The sequence below is a fragment of the Camelus bactrianus genome, chromosome 36 (genome assembly GCF_048773025.1).
Source record: "Camelus bactrianus isolate YW-2024 breed Bactrian camel chromosome 36, ASM4877302v1, whole genome shotgun sequence".
Taxonomy (NCBI): domain Eukaryota; kingdom Metazoa; phylum Chordata; class Mammalia; order Artiodactyla; family Camelidae; genus Camelus; species Camelus bactrianus.
In genome coordinates this window covers 12,979,281-12,998,245 of record NC_133574.1, presented here as the reverse complement: position 1 = coordinate 12,998,245, position 18,965 = coordinate 12,979,281, and positions in this window count along the sequence as shown.

The window sequence follows — 18,965 nt, the reverse complement described above, 5'->3', positions numbered from 1 at the left end:
TACCTCAGATAATGCTGTCTGCCTTGGAGATCAGACTCCATCCTATCTTGGGTGTCTGACTGTAGAGGAGAAGGCAAATATGTGTATTTTCCCAGTTTTCTAGGATGCTATTTGTCCTGTGAGGTGACATATTGGAGATATTTTACAAAAATATGCGCTGTTGGGAAAGTAACAGGACTTGCCTTACCCTGTGTGCAGGCTGGAAATGAAGGTCAGTGGTGGGCGTGGCGGTGGCAGCCGCATAGGCTTACTGAGCCATCCTCCACCAGGGGGTAGCACTTCCTTTACTGCTAGTGGAAGGGAGGGAGAGAGTGTGTTTGTGTCTCTGTGGCCTTCCAGTACCTTTGCAATAACTGTAGTATGTGTTTTACTATGTTAAAGAGCTCCTCCCTTCACTCTTGAAATAATTTGATTTCTTTGAAGTTGATTTTTGAATAAAGATTTACAGAATTAAATTAGTTGCATTCAAAGAAGTTTAAAAACCCTATCTTTAGTAACAACTTTAACATGATTTGTCTTCATGTTTGTTTAAGGACCATTTAACATTGTGTTTGTAATAGAAGAAAAAACATTTTAACTTTCAAAAATAAATTTATTATTTTCTAATTATGCATTTATTACATTTATTTTGAAGTAAAACCTGTAATCTTTAATCACTTTGAATAATCACTGTTAACATATTTGTATGTGCAATTTTTAATGTATAAATAAATTTTTAAATATACAGCTAGAATGAAGCAATATGCTGTATACCAGAAATTGTCACAACATTGCAAACTAACTTTATTTCAATTAAAAAAAAACTCCTAGAAGAAAATATAGGCAAAACATTCTCTGAAATAAATCTTAGCAATGTTCTCCTAGGGCAGTAAACCCAGGCAATAGAAATAAAAGCAAAAATAAACAAATGAGACCTAATTGAACTTATAATCTTTGCACAGAATAGAAAACAATACACAAAACAAAATGACAACCTATAGAGTGGGAGAAAATATTTGCAAATGATGAAACTGACAACTGCTTAATTCACAGAATATTAAAAAAATCAGCTGATACATTATAACAACAACAACAACAACAAAAAGTCCTATCCAAAAATGGGCAGAAGACCTAAACAAGTAATTATCCCATGAAGACAAACAAATGGCCAATAGGCACATGAAAAAATACTCAGTATCGCTAATTATCAGAGAAATGCAAATTAAAACTACAATGAGATATCACCTCACCAGTCAGAATGGTCATCACCCAAATGTCCACAAATGATAAATGCTGGAGAGAGTGTGGAAAAAAGAGAACCCTCCTAAAGTGCTGGTGGGAATGTAGTTTGTTGCAGCTATTATGAAAAGCAGTATGGAGATTCCTTTAAAAACTAAAAACAGACCTAACATATGATCCAGCAATCCCACTCCGGGACATACATCTGGAGGGAACTCTAATTCAAAAAGTCACATGAACCCCAATGTTCATAGCAGCACTATTTACTATAACCAACCTAAAATGTCCATCAAAAGATAACTGGATAAACAAGCTGTGGTATATTTATATAATGAAATACTACTCAGCCCTATAAAAGAATAAAATAATATCATTTGCAGCAACATGGATGGACTTGGAGATCATCAGTCTAAGTAAAGGCAGTCAGACTGAGAAAGAAAAATACCATATAATATCACTCATATGTGGAATCTAAAAAAAGAAAAAAAGACATTGATGAACTCATCTACAAGACAGAAAGAGACTTGCAGACATAGTAAACAATCTTATGGATACTGGGGGAAAGGGGATGGGGAGGAATAAATTGATAGTTTGAGATATGCAAACATTAACTACTATATATAAAAATAGATTAAAAAACACATTTCTTCTGTATAGCACAGGGAAATATACTCAATATCTTGTAGTAATCTATAATAAAAAATGTGAAAATGAATATATTTGTGTATATGTATGACTGAAACTTTATGCTGATCACTAGAAATTGACAAATTGTAACAGTATAATTTTAGAAAAGCTTAATTGACCAAAAAAAAAAGTCAAGGAGAAGAAAAATATATATATATATATATATATGTATATTCAGCTAGATTCTTAGTCGTATCACTTAACGTGTAATGGGAATGATTTTTTTCCCTCTGCCACCTTCTTACAGGTTGATGCGTTGGGAGTCTCCCTGGGCCTCTCCATCACCTTTCAGTGTGGAGACTGTCCACAGTTCCTGCTAGAACTTTGGTGTTCTTGTGGCTTTAGTTACTGTCTCTATGTTGGGATCCAAATCTGCATCTCTAGTCCCTAAGCCTTTTTTATATTCTTCTAACTACCTGTCAGAAATTTTCAACTGGATGTTTTATAGGCACCTCTTCATGTAAATTTTTACTCTCCCCTGGGGCTCTTAGTGTGACCTACAAACTGTTTGCAATCACTTTGGTGTATTTCTCTCCTGTCGCCTTACTGTTCTACTTAGTTCTCTCCCACCCCTTCTGGGCTGGTTTCCTAGCTTCTTAACATCTCCTTCCTTCAACTTGGCCTGGCTACTCAGACATCAGGTTTCAGAGCCTGATCTCTGGGAAATGTTTTTGAACTCCTCTTTGACCTCCTTAAGACTGGGTCAAGTGCTTCAATGTACCCTCTGATACCTTTTTCCACCATAGCATTTGTCACTTCATATAGTATTATTGTTGCCTGTTTACTAGACATAAACTTCTTATTCACAATTTCCTAACACATAGTCTGGGGCCTGGCAATTAGTAGGGACGTAATAAAAATTGTTTGGATAAGCGAACAGTATTATGAAGTGTCCCCAGTCTAATTAGCTGTAATTAGTCTTCTACATTATTTTTAATGTCTTTGATGGTATTGGCATTTAATAGCACTAAGGTTCACCCAGTGTTTCGGCACTTTCCTTTCTTTTTTTCTTTTGAGTACAGCACGAATGGGTTTTCATAGTTCAGTGCTCAGAAGAAGCCTCCCCTTTACTTTCTCATGGGAGACTCAGCTGAGCTTAACACGCCTGGGTGGTGCACCTGATTAGGATAACAGAACCAGAGCTATTACCCAGCTCTGAGGTGTCCGGCTTTATTGCCCTATTCAGCTGCTTATACGGCTCTTACGAGAACTTCATAGAGGCTTCTGATTATTTTTTAACTTACCTTCCCTCAGACTCAGTGTAGGTTATTTTAACAGTCTCATCCTCTCCCTACAGGGTGCTGTTAGCGAATAATATGTTTGAAAAGAATTCTCTAACATAACAACCTCCCCATATCTTTTTAAACTTTGTTGTTGAGACATTTGTGGAGCTGGCTCTTATTTATGATTTCCTCTTAGTATTTTGCTAATACCATGGTAAGGAATTGGCCCTTGTGTACAGAATGAGGTACTTTTCTTTTGGTGGTTTCTGACCGGCTGGCAGTATCTGGCCCATAAAAAGCGGCTCTTACCCCCACTCCACACTTCTCTAGCCATTCATTTCCTGGTTCTCTTGTTTCCTGAATATGTATTTCCCAGCTGCTCTTTTGGGCCTTGTCTTCTCTTCATCTTCATCTTAAAACAATTGCAAAGATTATTGACAAATTTTACTTCTTGGTTATCATCTCAGATTGCAGTTGCTTCTTGCACATCCCATAAACCTGAGAGTGAGGCTTAGATATCTCAGGTACCTTATACGTCAACTGATTAAGCGGGGCTCTTTCCCCTTCCTTCACTGAAGTTCTGAGTTGCTCCTGTATTTGTAGTTTTTGAAGACTGTCACTATCACTGCTGTCATCTGGGCTCTGAACCTGACCAGATCATGCCAGTTCTAGTTCCCGTAACACCTCCTGAATCTCTATGATGCACACCCTACCACGGTCAGTTCAGGAATGAATTTTCTCTGACCTGCACACCACTCTTCCATCTGGCCTCATCCTCCAATGCCTTGTGAAGGTGCACATTCACAGGGAGCCTCGGGTGCTTGTCTTTCCTAGCTCTGCAATTCTAACCACCTGTTGCAAATTGCATAGCCCTTAACATTCCTATCAGTTCTGCCCCTCTTTATCAGGACCTGGCAGTGCCTTTTCATGTGAATTCTCTGATTGTAAAACTTAAGCACCAGATGAAGATTTTTTGTAACTTTCTTTCAAAATTGTTCCAAGTTTAAATAGACGCTTGGCTTTCAGCTTTTATCTGCTGTTTAAAAGCAGTGCAGTGTTTTTTGACAGGGGACCATGGTCTCTTAAATACTGGCGCCCCTCTAGAAAGATCCAAGAATCATTTGGAATTGTGACCTTTTCGACAGTCTTAAGTGAGTAGGCCATGGGACCAAGGTCAAAGTTCACAATAACTTGTATGTGTGTGAGGTGGGAAGTAAATGTATGCACGTGCCAATAGCATGAGAAAGTATTATGAACAATACGCATGCACGGGCATAATAAAAGGACAAGTTCATATGCCCGAGGACACGCTTCACCCGCTTGTAATGCAATAAGCTGCTGTTTTGCTCCATGTCAGCTCCTCACGCATTATGTCAGCTCCTTGTGCATTTTTTCCAGTTGGGAAGCTCACCTCCTCGCATCCCCTCTCCAGCCTCACATGGCTGACAGACCTAAACCAATATTTCTCATTATTTCTAAGGCTGTAGTTTTGCTCATGCTACTTCCCTGTACCTCAAAACTATTTGGATTCCCGCTGCTTTCAGAATGTTTACATAAGTTCCAGATAGCCTGGCATTCTGAGTGTATTACATATTGACTTAGAACTACATTTCCAACCTTCATAACCTGCTATTTTACACCATATTCCTGGTATACCTCCTGTCACAGCCAGATAGGTGTATCTGAGGACCGCTGGTCTGGGGTGCCCTGTTCATTCCCTCCCCCACACCCTTCATCCTCTACGTCATAAACTCTTCAGTTCCAGCTCCATCATAGGCCTTCTCTGGCATGCCAAGATGATAATAAATCCACACTTATCACCTCTAACACCTAAAACTTTGTAAAATGGAATGATAGTTTTTTCTATGCACTGCTCCTATTCACTGGATGTTCTCACAGCAGGACTTTATATCCCTACAGCATCCAGCACATAATAAGCACTTGCTATTTTTTTGATGAAAAAATTGTCACTTAATCAGTTGTCACCTGTGATCCACCTGTTTGTAAGTTGAGAGTACTGTGGATTCATTGGTTTAGCTTCACACTATGAAAGTCTTCTTTGTGGAAAAACTTGTTCATAAAGGTGAAATTTCCCTTAGCTCACCATGATTCTGTTCCACTAAACTTCTAACTCATTTTGAAGTTTACAGGTAGGGCATAAGAGTCAAAGTGAGCCTGTGGGCATATATATTTTTACTTGATAAGTTTAAAAATTTACTGGTATATTGAGAAGATGATCAGACTAGGACTCAGAATACAGACCTAAATTTGAGTTCCACATTTCCACCTAAGCTTAGATAAGTCATTTAAAATCTCTTGGTCTTAATTTCCTCTATAAGGGAAAAGTTGCATAAGATAGATTCAGGTATCAGTTTGGAATGAAAAAGCCTATAAAAGCTTTTGAACAGGAGGCTGCAAACTTTTTCTTTAAAGGACCAGATAGTATTTTAGGCTTTGCTAGCCATAGACTGTTGCAGCTCCTCGACTCTGCTATTAGTAGCTTGAAAGTGGCCATAAAAATTATGTAAAATAGCATTTCAGTATTTTATTTATGAGAACATTACTATATAATTTCATTTTTATGAAATTATAAAACAAGCAATACTTATCTGTGCTTGAAAAAAGCTCAAAATTATGTCTGCCTCTAGGATGGTGGGTGTGGGGATTGACTGGGTAGGGACATGAGAGACATTTACAGGGTGATGGTAATGTTCTCTATCTTGACAGTGGCTTGGATCATATAGGTTGAACTCAAGTAATGGTACATTGGAGGTTTGTGCATTTCACTGAATATAATTTGCTTTCTCAATTTTATTAATATGCATGGAGTTTTTAAGGGTAAAGTGTATGGACATCTGCAACATGGAATGCATTAAAAACAGATGGTGAATAGATATAAGATAAATATAGTAGACTACTGTAGAATCTAGGTGGGTTTATGGATGTTCACTTACATTTCTTCTAACCTTTCTATGTATTTGCAAATATTCCTAATTAAATGTTGCAGAAAAAATAATAAATGAATATATTGATTTTTTCCTTGACTGCCTTCTACCAGTCACAGATTCTTTCCTGCAGACAATGATTGCTTGTCAGTTTTTCTACCAGTGCTTTTCCAACACGATTATGTACGTCTGTCTGTATGTGTCTGTATGTGTGTGTGTATATATGGGTCTATGTGGAATATGTAGGAATCATTTTCTTTTCCACTTTTACATGAGTAATAGGAAGAATATATGTTCCTGAACTTATTTTTTCCCACTTAATGTCTTGATTGTGTTTCCTTGTCTCTCTCTATATATATTATGTATGTATATCTCCTTTGAATCATTGCAAAACATTCCACAGTGTAGGGATATATATCCAAGTTTATATATGTGTATATATATATATGTATTTCTTGGTGATATATATTTAGATTTTTCAATTTTTCTCTTACAAATTGCTGCAATGCAATTTGTAAAAGATAAAACCTATTTCTCTAGGGTAGACACTGAAAATGGAATCACCAGTTTGTAGTATATGTTTATTTTATATTAATAGATTGTCCTCCTGTTAAGCTGTACCAGTATTCCCTCCAGCAGAGATTAAATTACCTGTTTATTTTCAACTTTCTGAGCATTGATTATCACTTTAAATTTTTTTCTTTGTTAATTTGATAGGATGCTGGTATCTGGTTGGGTTAATTTGCAGTGTCTCTGGTGACTGCAACTGAGCATATTTTTATGCTTACACTATTTCCATTTCTTTACAGTCATGTGTTCATCATCTTGCTCTCTTTTGTCTTATAATTCCTTTATTTTAGAAATTGTACCTGTTTTAAATTAATATTTTCATTTTTATGGGATTTACCTAATCATTTATCCCAAAATATGTTGCATAATCTGCCATTCCTCGCCATTTCAATCGCCAGCTGTGTTACATGCAAAACTGCATTTTATATGGATCCTTTCCTAGACAATGTCTGTTTTGTCAATTTCTACCTCTGTTCTGTGCTATTATAACACTGTGGTATGTAACCTCTATGTGTTTGTAAAATAAAATAAATGTGTGAAGATTGTGTGAGTACCGTCTCTCCAATTTTGGCATCTGTGTAGTATTAGCCTTATAAAAACCATTTAGGTAAAATTGCAGAAAAGGAAAATATGTGTAGAAAAATAATGTATTTCTCGAAAATTAGGAGAATCATCTAAAGGCATTTGGACATGAGAGATAGAGCTCTATTTATTTTTTCTAAGAATTTCTGATTTGAAAACATTAACCAGCTCTTACTTAGACATTACCAGTAGGTCTTACTGGTTTCTCTTCTCACTGTTGCTTTATATGTTTTTCTTGTCTCAGATTTTTTAAAATAAAACTTTAAAAAATGAAAAATATACAATTACATTAAATTTATGGAATTTAGTCCATGAGATTTGTCCTTTTTCTCATGTTAGACATATAATATATAAGAAAATTTTCTCCCTCAACCAAAAAAAACCAAAAAAATTATGCCTCTAGAGGGCAGCATTCCTCATACAAGTATGACAAATATAAAAGATTTCCACTGTCCAAGAAGTTTAAGAGACAAAAATAAATAAGCTTTTACAAGTTTCTTTCTTGTAAGATGTCTCAGAATCTTTAACATACCATTGTGCTTTATGAATCATCAATAGGCCACTATTATGGTACACAGTGTTTCTTCAAACTTAATCACAGTAACCTTTCTTCAAGGGCCATCTCTAGTGACTATGACAGAATGCATTTTGAAACAATCTAGTAGACAAATTCTCTAGTTGACAAGTTTCAATTCCTTTTTTTATTCATAGACATGCTCCTCTGATTTTTAAAATAGGTCTTTAGACATCCCCTTCTATTCACAGATCATGGCTGAGAATGGAATAAGTATTTACACTCGTTTATTTTGGGGAAATCAGAAACATGGAGAACTTACTGCTTGGCTTGCTCAAAAGACAACAGTGAAAGAAAGAAAATAAGGCAAAAGAAAAAGCAAGAAAGAAAGAGAGAGTGAGAGAAAGGCTGGTACTATAACTAGTTGAGAGAGCCCTAGCTTTAAAAACCACAAAGCAGTTGAGGTGTGCATAAAAAAACATTTTCATAATTACCCAAACTCAGAATATTAAATACTTGAACTCCATTAACCTCTTTCCACAGTCCATGTCAGCTGAAATTAAACTTCCTAATTTAAACATCTGTTGTATGCCTGATGAGATATCTATAGATCTCTATAGATGAGATGTTCTTAAATTTTAACTTGTGAGAGAGCGCTTAAACAAAATTACTCCCCTCTTTTGTTGTCATTTGGTCTTTCAGTGAAATGATGAAAGCAGTTTTAGAATATAGACATGCCCCCACTCCCCAAGTACTCCTGCAGAATACTTGGAGAATAATGGGGGATGAACCATGACTTCAAATATAATACATGTGTCCAAATGTTTGATTCCTAAATAGCCTTTATCCATAAACAGTGTTTGAAATGTTTTTTCTTTTTAATTTGGCATGACTATGAGGCATGCCACAAAGACAATGCAAGTACAGGCATACCTTGGAAACACTGCAGGCTCAATTCCAGGCTACCACAATGAAGTCAATGTGAAACAAAGCAAGTCACAGGAGTTTTGGGGTTTCCTAGTACATATAAAGTTATAGTTACAATATACTATAGCCTATTAAGTGCACAATAACATTATGTCTAAAAATTATACATACCTTGATCAAAAAGTACTTTATTGTTAAAAAATGCTAATTATCCACTGAGCTGACAGTGAGCTGTAATCTTTCTGCTGGTGGAGGATCTTGCCTCCATGTTGGTGGCGGCTGACTGACCAGGGCGGTGGTTGCTGGAAGCTGGGGTGACTGTGGTAATTTGTAAAAATTAAGCAGTGAAGCTTGCTGCATCAATTGGCTCTTCCTTTTACAAGTGATTTCCCTCTAATGTGTAATGCTGTTTGATAGCACTCTATCCACAGTAAAACTTCTTTCAATTCTGGACTCAATTCTCTCAAACCCTACTGCCACTTTATCAAGTTTATGTAATATTCTAAATCCTTTTTGGTCATTTCAACAATCTTCATAACATCTTCACCAAGAGTAGATTTCATCTCAAGAATAACTGTCTTTGTTCATCCATAAGGAGCATCTCTTCACTCATTCACATTTTATCCTGAGATTGCAGCTAATTCAGTCACATCCCCATGCTCCAATTCTGATTCTCATTCTCTTGCTATTTCCACCACATCTGTAGTTCATTCCTCCACTGAAGGTTTGAACTCCTCAAAAAGGCATCCAGGAGGATTGGAATCAATGTCTTTCAAACTCCTGTTATTGTTGATACTTTGACCTCTTCCCGCAAGTCACAAATGTTCTTAATGGCATCTAGAATGGGGAACCATTTCCAGAAGGTTTTCACTTTACTTGGCACAGATTCATCAGAGGAAATTCTACCTATGGCAGCTGTAGCCTTGCAAAATATATCTTAAATAATAAGACGAGAGTTGTAGTCACTCTATCCATGGGCTGCAGAACATATATTTTGTTAGCAGGCACATAACATTAATCTCCATCAGAGCTTTTGGGTAATCATTTGCATTGCCAATGAGCAAAAATATTTTGAAAGGAATCTTTTTGTTTTTTTTCTGAGGTCTCAACTGTGAGCTTAAAATATTCATTAAGCCATGTTGTCAATAGATGTGTTCTCATCTAGGCTTTGTTGTTCCATTCATAGAACATAGGAGAGCAGACTGAACATAATTCTTCAGGGCCTGATGGTTTTCAGAATGCTGGATAAGTACTGGCTTCAACTTAAAGTCACCAGCAATGTTAGACCGGAATGTATGTCCTAGATGGCATCTTCCAATATAAGGCTGTTCCAGCAACACTGAAAATCTGTCATTTAGTGTGAACACCAAAATGAATTCTCTTATTGAGATCTTGAGGCTGACTTGCTGCACTTTCTCCATCAGCCTTTATTGTTTCTCCTTGTACTATTTTGTTAAGGAGATTGTGTCTTTCCTTAAACCTCATCAGCCAACCTCTGCTAGCTTCAGACTTTTCTTCTGCAGCTTTCTCACCTCTCTCAGCGTTCAAGGAATTAGGGTCTTGCTCTAGATTAGGTTTTGGATTAAGGGAATGCTGTGGCTTAGATTTTTTATCTAGAACAATACAGCCTTCTCCGTATCAGCAATTAGCCTGTTTCACTTTCTTATTATTAGTGTATTCACTGGAGTAGCACTGTAACTTTCCTTCAAGAAATTTCCTTTGCTCACAATTTGGCTCATTTGCACAAGAGGCCTAGTTTTCAGTTTATCTCAGCTTCAGCATGTCTTCCTCACTTCACTTAATTGTTTCTAGCTTTTGATTTAAAGTGAGAAACATGCAACTCTTACTTTCACTTGAACACTGGGACCACTGTAGGGTTATTAATTACCCTGATTACAATATTGTTCTGTATTAAGGAATAGGGAGGTCTGAAGAGAGGGAGACAGATGGGGGAATGAACAATTGGTGGAGCAGCCAGAACACACAGCATTTACCGATTATGTTTGCCATCTTAAATGGGTGTGGTTTTTGGCACCCCAAAACAATTGCCATAGTAACATCAAGGATTACTGATCACAGATTACCACAACAAGTATAATAATAATGAAAAATTTTGAAATATTGCAAGAATTGCTAAAATGTAACACAAAGACATAAAGTGAGCAGATGCTGTGATAGCGCTGCCACCGGCACAGTGAAGTGAGACTAGAAGAAAACAATGAACCAATTTTAACATGAATAATAATCACAATTATCTCTGGTAAAGCAAAATTTAGAAACTATTACTTATATAAAAATATTTTAAACAAAAAAAGTAGACAGTATTAAGAGACATTTTCAGGAAATACATAGTAAATTTTCATAAGAAGTTTCCTAAGTCAAAAGAGAAGCAACAAACTTATTCACCTGAGATCAGAATTAAATGTCCAACAAACATTTTTAAAAGATTTATAAAGGATCTGGGCTTTTTAATCTAGTGAGCTATAAAATGGTGTGGATTCTTGCAAAAAGAAAGAGAGGGAGGGAGAGAGATATGAAAGAAAGAAAGGAAGGATGGAAGGAAGGAAAGAGGGAAGAAACCACATTTAAGTAGAGAGATGGTAAATAAATTATTTCAATTATAGATATTTTATTAGAAAATTATGAGGAATACTAAAACAGATATTATAGAAAAAGTAGAAGGCCTTCAATTAAGCCACCAAACAACTCTCCATCATATGGAAGACATGTCTAACAGTATCAAAAATCAGTAGATTCAAAATATGAGAAATTACTTTTCTTTTAGCTTTAGATAAGCCATGTGATACAAGAGACACTACCAAAGTACAACTTTAGACACATTTTGTTTGAAAGAACTTCCAAACTTAAGAATAAATGTCAGTATATACCTTAAAAAAATCAAAATTGTAGCATGGATAATTTTTCATCTTTTACACGGCCAAACAATTTCAGCTATATATTAAAATATTAGTCTCTGTCTCAATAGACAGCTCCAGCCATGTTAGGTTAAAAAGCTACACTTATTGGATTTTTTAAAAAAGAAACTGATATTCCTCTTATGGCTCTGCTCCAATATATGATATACATAGCGTAGATTTGTGAGGCGGCGAGTATAGCTCAGCGATAAAGTGTGTGTCTAGCATGCACAAGGTCCTGGATTCAATCCCCAGTGCCATCATCAAAAACAAACAAACATACAAATAAACCTAATTACCTCCCCCTCAAAAAATAGAATGAAAAAATGTTTGTGCTCAGCATTCTAAAGCTATGAAAAGTAGCATGTATTAAGTTGTTAAAACTGATAAGTATGTACATGAAAATAATAAGAATCCTAACCAGCTTGCAAAACTATTGGAAAAATAGAAAACAATACATTTAAGAATCTTGTGTATCTTGCTCAGTTGAGAAGAGGAAGAAGTTCACAAAGATTTACTGTATTATTAACACTGATCAAGAAAGTATTTTTTTCAATATTCAATAATCAAAGACAAAAATGGTAGTGCTTATGTTTTTTCACTGGTATCTCAGTACAGGTAAACAAGCATGGATTGAAGTACCAAAGAAAGAAAAATTGTACCTACGACCTAGTTACACAGGTACAGACATTTATGTTGAAATTGAAAGTTCTCATAATTGTGGGAGCCCATGATGGGTTAACAAATGGTAACAGATCCCAGCCGCTTATCTCCTTAAAGGAGATGTGCTTAGTAACTGCCTTGAGGTTTTAGCAATGAAAAAGGCCCCTGGCTATAAACGCTGGGCGTGCCTGCTGTTAGTCTTCTATCCCCAAAAGAGCCTTGGGCTGGAATGGTAAAAAGCTGTAGACTCAGAGGTGAGAAGGCTGGTTAGCCAATGACCGGAAAGGTACCCTGAGGGGGGCAACCTAAGACAGGCACGGCCGCCTGAGTCCAAATTGTTAAACAGCTGATTCTCATACGTTCCGCCCAGATAAGCTGAAAGGCTCAACACAAACATGATTCACCAAAAAGACTCTTCTGACCTTGAGCCAAACACCAACTATAAACAAAGCCTTTGTGCTCATTGTGATCCGAACCTATCCTTTCCTAAATTCCTGCATTCCTCCTTTGACTGTACTCAACAAATATGGGAGATTTGAGAGGCTCCAGGTTCCCAACTCCCTCTCGCTCACTTGACTTTTCCACAGTCTTGAGTAATTAATTCCGTCTCGGTTGGGCTTCTGCTGGCCAGAACCCACGACTGGTGACGAACCCACAATAATATGAATTGATAATAAAGATTTTACATTTTTCTCTAACATGAAACAATATACAGAATATTTTATTTACAATGCAGAGTGTTGTAAAAATTGGCTGCAAAAATAATCAGAAATAGTTGAACAGTGTGTTGTTTTGACCAAATTTAAAGTTGGTGTTCAATATATGCAATATCCTTAGGAAATGATGTTAATAACGCTAAGTTGACACAAGAATTAGTGAATTTGCTTAATTTAAGTAGCACAGATTTGAAACTGTTAAACTTTTGCTTTAAATTCTAAAACAACATGAAAGAGTTTTATCAAATTAGATAAAAACACTAAAAGAAAAAACTTTGGCACTTAATTCAGATATTGAAAAGTATGTTTCTTTGGCAAACTTAGTCCTGTGAATCTGCATTTTCAACCATAAATTGTTTGAAGTCTAAACTAAGATCAAGCATTTTGATGCAAGTTTGGTGATCCAATCAGGATGCAAAAGATCTACTAGTGTGAAGGAAAAGCCGGGCTGGTCTAAAAAGATAAGTCACAAATCTATGTATCAGTATACTGATCTGAGTTCTGCTGGACTAACTTGTAAATCTAAGTTAATTAGTGTTGGTTTGTTGTTCATGTTTTTTGTTTTGCTAGCCAGCTGGGTTTTCGAAGATACATATCTGGCTTTGGAATGGTGGTTTGCTGCCTCCCCGCCTCCACTTTTGTGATGATAATGCTGCTAAAGCTATTCCATGCCTATTGGCCGAATACCCCAAGCTTGCACTTTACCCTATAAGACCTCATGCGCACGTCTTGGAGGTGCTCAGAGCTTCGGAGCAGAAACCCCTCTGAGCCCGATGGCGTAATACATCTGAGTGCTCCAACCCTTCGAGTGGTGCTTGTTTCTTGACTGGCCGGTCATTTCCATAACACTCTGGGAAGAGAGAACTTGAAACTGGTCTTGAGGGCAGAGCTGTGCTCCCCTGGCCTTCCATGCTTCATGTTTTACACAGGGCTTTGGGGAAGTGAAATGGCCCCGGCCAAGTAAGACCTGCTGTTCACCCACCTCAGTCCTGTCTCTGAGGCAGACAGACTGGCTCCCAGCCTCAAGGCCAAGTTTGGGCACCTGAATGGTCCCTTGGAGGCATCCCATCAGTTCTCAGGAAGAAGTCTGGCTGCTTCCACCCCATGGCCCTCCCTCCCATGGTGCTGGCCTCAGGAAGTTTATTTGGGGAAGGGGGCAGCCTACCCCCTACCCCAGCCCTCACCTTGCTCTCACCCAGGCTGGTGCTTTCTCTGCCAGTCAGAGTCTGGAAAGCCATCCCTTTTCAGTTAGGTCTCTTCTGAGATGGATTTGCTTCCACTCAATTCTAGGCGGGGATGCACCATGGAATGCACTGGGTAAGAGAACCAAAATTTATAGTTTCTTCTGTGAGGTTTTCTGTTAATCTACTGGGGCTGGGCTGTGTGTAGTTTGCTGCAGCTATTGGTGTGAGAGGCTAAAGCCACCTGTGTGTCCTTGTTTTCATCTCCCCACAGCCTTTGGGTTTTCCCTAGTACTGCTGAGACATTTACTTCTTTTAGTTTTATTCCTGTTATCACACAGGGGCCCTACTGTCATGGAGGTAAGGTGTTGTGGTAGCGGGACAGAGCAGGGCATCTATACTCCTGTGATTAGTTCTCATTGAGCCTGTGCCCTGAGCTGTGACCTCCACAAGTGTGTCTCTTTCCCCCCACCCCAATTTGGGTGACACAGAAGATATTTCCCTTCCCCCAGGTTGGTTAGGCTCTGGTAAAATAATTTCTCATTAAAAAAAAAAACACAACCCCCAACAATGGAACAGAATGTTCTGGGTGTATTTCAATAGAGATATTTTCTCCTTTACTGGCAGGAAGCATGAGGGGTTCTTCTCTGATCTTCACTCTGAGAACAGTGCATGGTCCTGGAGGTAAAATGCATGTAAAAGAGCAGAGGGCCCTTCTGACTGGCCTCCTGGAGTTGTCACACTCAGACTTCCCCACGCTGAGCCTCCTGATGGTCACAGGGAGCTTTGAAATCTGCCTGCCCCAGCGGGTCTTACAGCAGTGTGTTCTGCCCTGGGAGATGTGACTCTCCAAGCCTGCCTGGCTGCCTTTCTGGGTTAGGAGTAGCTTTTCCCCTCAGTTTTCTGGTGGATCTAAGAAGAGCTGTGGGTTTGCAGCTCCCTCAGCTCTGGTGTTGTTTTCAGGAAAGAAGGAGCAATTTCTGAGCTCCTCACAAGCTGGACCAGAAGCTGGAAGCCTCCCCTCCTCTCCCTCCATGCAGACAATCAGTGGCTGTGGTTTTAGCCGAGTTTCTGAAGCTGTGGATTTAAACACACACATCCCAGCCCCCACAGGAGCACACAGTCCCATAAATCCCTACAATTTCCACTGGTAACTACGGAGCTGATGGGGACATGGGTTTCAGGGCTGCAGAGGCCTGACTGCATGATTTGCTCCATGGCTTATTTACGTGGTTGTTCTGGGCCTTGTCTGAAGTGGCTCGCTTACCATACCTGGTACATGGGAAATATAAAATAAGTACTAGAACCTCCAGTTTTGCTCCCTCCAGGGCCTTCGAACATAAAAAACAATAAGTGAACTCAGACGGCCTAGTCACCACAATGAGTTCCAACCAGCCTGGCTCTCCTGAGTGACGGGCACTGACTTGCACATTAACTCGGAACAGTAGGAGAACCGCCTTCCTCTAACTGGGCATCTCTCCACACCAGGCACGCCCTCAGCTGAGACGGGGCCAACTCCCCCATTGAGGTGTGTGCTGGTGGATTCAGTGTGACCTGGCCCTGCTGGGACATGAATCTGCAGTGAGTGAGGTGAAGGGTCAGGAGGAGGGGAGTCCCTGCTCGGGCAGCAGGGGACCCAGCAGTACCCTGCCCGGCCTGGTGCCTGGGGCTCCCCAAAACCTCCCACGGCCCCCGGGTTGGCTCTGGTCCAGGCCACTCCATGTACTCTCCCAGTATCTTTTCATTAAGTCCCTGTTTTGCTTTTATCAGCCAGAGGTGGCTTCTGTTGCTTGTTCAGTGAAACAGTGCATCGGGAAACCAGACTATTTCTAAGATCAGTAAAATACCAACCTCGGTCAGCTCGTGGGGCAGACCGAGCAGCAAAAATTCCCGCACAGGGCTGTGTGAACGGCTTACATGAAGGGTCCACATCATCTGTCTTCAGAGATACAGAAGCTGGTGGTTCAGGTAAAATCTCAGGGAGGGATTGAGGAATCCAAAGCTGGTTGGTTTCAAAGACTAACCGGTCGGACCAGACCACTGAGCTGTGGTCAGTAGCCTGGCTCAATGTCACGCAGACTCAGCACCCTAAGTGCCGGGTGGGGCCAGTGCTGTTCCCTTTGCAGGCTCTCGTTTGGGAGTCACTGTAGCCCCTAAAATGCAGCAGGGAATCCAGCCTCCTGAGCCCCCATCCTGAGTGTTCCATGACACAAATCCTGGGAGTGTTTTTCATCTTTGTTTAGGAGGATGAAGGTGGGACAAGAGGAGACATAAATTCACACTTAGTGACAACAAGTCACAGCCAGTACCTCCTCCTCGGAGACCTATGTGCTCCCACAGTGGTGGCTGGGTGCTGGGCAGAGCCCTTCCACTGGTCCCAGAGGGAATCGCTCCTCTAGCTGTAACTGATGGGTTGGACAACAGATCCAGAGGGAGACAGAGCATGTTTCCTGGGAATTTGGAACTGACACACAGAAATCAAGTTCACTCATCTGGGAATTGGGAGGAGGGTGGAATTCAAATGAAACAGAGTAGGAGAGGAAGTTACAAGTGAATGAGAGAGAGAGAGGCAGAGAGACTGAGAGCAAATAGTGAGAAGGATGGAAAACAATCAGGGGATAGAGGAATTCCAGCTCCTGACTGTCTAGTGTGTCCCAGCCCATCAACGACCCTGCGGGATGGTTAACATCATTCCAGTTTTGCAGATTAGGAAACAGGCTGAAAGAGATGGGGGTTGGCTTCAGATGCACAGTTAATTTAAGTGCCACTGGACCCCTCAATTCCCATTGCCTGAAGGCACCATGATCCTCAAAGGGACCCTGCTGTGCTGACAGCCCAGCACCCGGATCAAAGGGCCTCTGTGGGAGTGGGAACCCCTCTGAGTGTGGAGAGTTCCCTGCACCGAGATGCCATGCATCAGCTGGCTCCCGCTCACCCCAGGTTAACGTATCCCCAGCTGTGCAGACTCCCGACCCGCTTCCCTCCCTGCCAGGCACCCCCATCCTTACCACCGAGTGTACTGCAGGAATTCAGGCACAGGAATGCCCGAAGCAACACGAGCCCACCGGCTGTACAAACAGCAGACTCACAGCCCCAACTGGGCTTCATGGGGATAGTAGGCGTCCTCAAATTTCATGTATCTAAGGCAATCTGCTTCTTCAGCTGGAGGCTATAGAGAAAAATAAAAGGTCCAAAACATCATTCAGTGAGGAATTCCTCCAAGGACCTGACTCCAGAGTCTACAACCATGTGTGCTAGACGCTCCTACCCCCGGACTTGGGGTGAAGTGATCAGCACAACCCCCGGTGGCCCAGCTCCTCGGCTTGGCTGCCCAGAGGGGGCTGGGGGAATGGGTAAGGCCAGGGCACTTAGGAAGAGCACAGAGGCCCTGTCTTCACCCCTCTGCACTTGTAAGCCCTTCACCAAATATCAAGGCATCGGGCAGAGAGCAACCACCACAATAAGGAGATGCTCCCATCTCTTCACTCACTCCTCTCTGTTCATTTACGTGCTGAGCATCCACTGGGTCACAGGACATGACACACAAGATGGCCGATGGAACAGGCTTGGTCCTCCCCCCTGGACCCTGTTCAATCTGATGGAAGAATGATCACTCATAAACCGTTTCTCAAAAGGATACATAGACCGAAGACAAACTGCAAAGTGAATCAAATTTTAAAATATATATGAAGATTCCCCAGTCCCCCGCCTAAGGTTAACAGCATAAAGCTAAAAGATCTTGCCTTTGATCAGCAAGGAAGTGGTCACCCCATCTCAGGAGGAAAGGAGAGTTATTCTTTGAGCAGGACACAGAAGTGCTCCATCGGATTGGACCCGGGCCTCTGCATTCATTCAGCAAATCTGTATAAGCTCCTACTATGTATGGGAATCTAGTAACTAAACCCGTTCCCAAGGCCCTTGGGCTTTATTAGTCAACAAAATAGACAAGACTCCCCATCACTGGGGGCTCAGAGTTTTAGTAGAGGAAACAGGCAGCATGTTGGAGGTAACAAGAGCTTGGGAAAAAAAGAGTGATATGTGCAAACTCAGGTGATGGTGGTGGGGTGGGAGGCAGGCAGGAGGGAATAAGGCAGTCCTGGAAGATCTCACGGAGTAATGAACTTGAAGCAGAATAGTTCCAGAAGAAGAAGGAAGAGCAGGGGCCAGAGGCCCCCAAATTGAGGGAGAGAGTGTGGGCAGAGGGGCACAGCACTCCAGGTCCTGGAAGACTTTGTGACAACTTTGGCTCTTAATGAAATGGTGAACCTTTTAGTGAGTTTTGATGGGATGGGTGATGTCCAATTTATGCTTTGTTTTTGTTTTTTTTTTGGGGGGGATGGTAATTTATTTATTTTAATGAAGGTGCTGGGGATTGAACCCTGGATCTCATGCATGCTAAGCATGCGCTATACCACTGAGCTACACTCACCTCCTCAATGTATGCTTTTAAAGGCTCCCTCTGACTCTGTATGGATGAGAGATTGTATAAAAGCAAAGATGGAAGAAAGAGGCTATTTGGTGTCCAAGAAGGGGCTGAAGGTGGCTCTTATGAGGGCAGGGAGCAGGGAGCAGATGGTTAATGAAGACAGAGTAGCCAGAATTTTCTAACAAGCTGGATTTGCTGTGTGTGTGTGTAAGAGAAAGAGAGAGAAAGAACATGGTTTGAACATCTGGACCTGGACAATGGGAGGGATGTCCTCTCCATCCACAGGGGATGGGACAAGGTGAGTCTGAGCAGGTGGAAAGAGGCTGGAATCAGCTCAGTTCTTCAATGTCATGGTTAAGGGGTCTATTAGATATTGCCACAGAAATGCCTAATAGGTA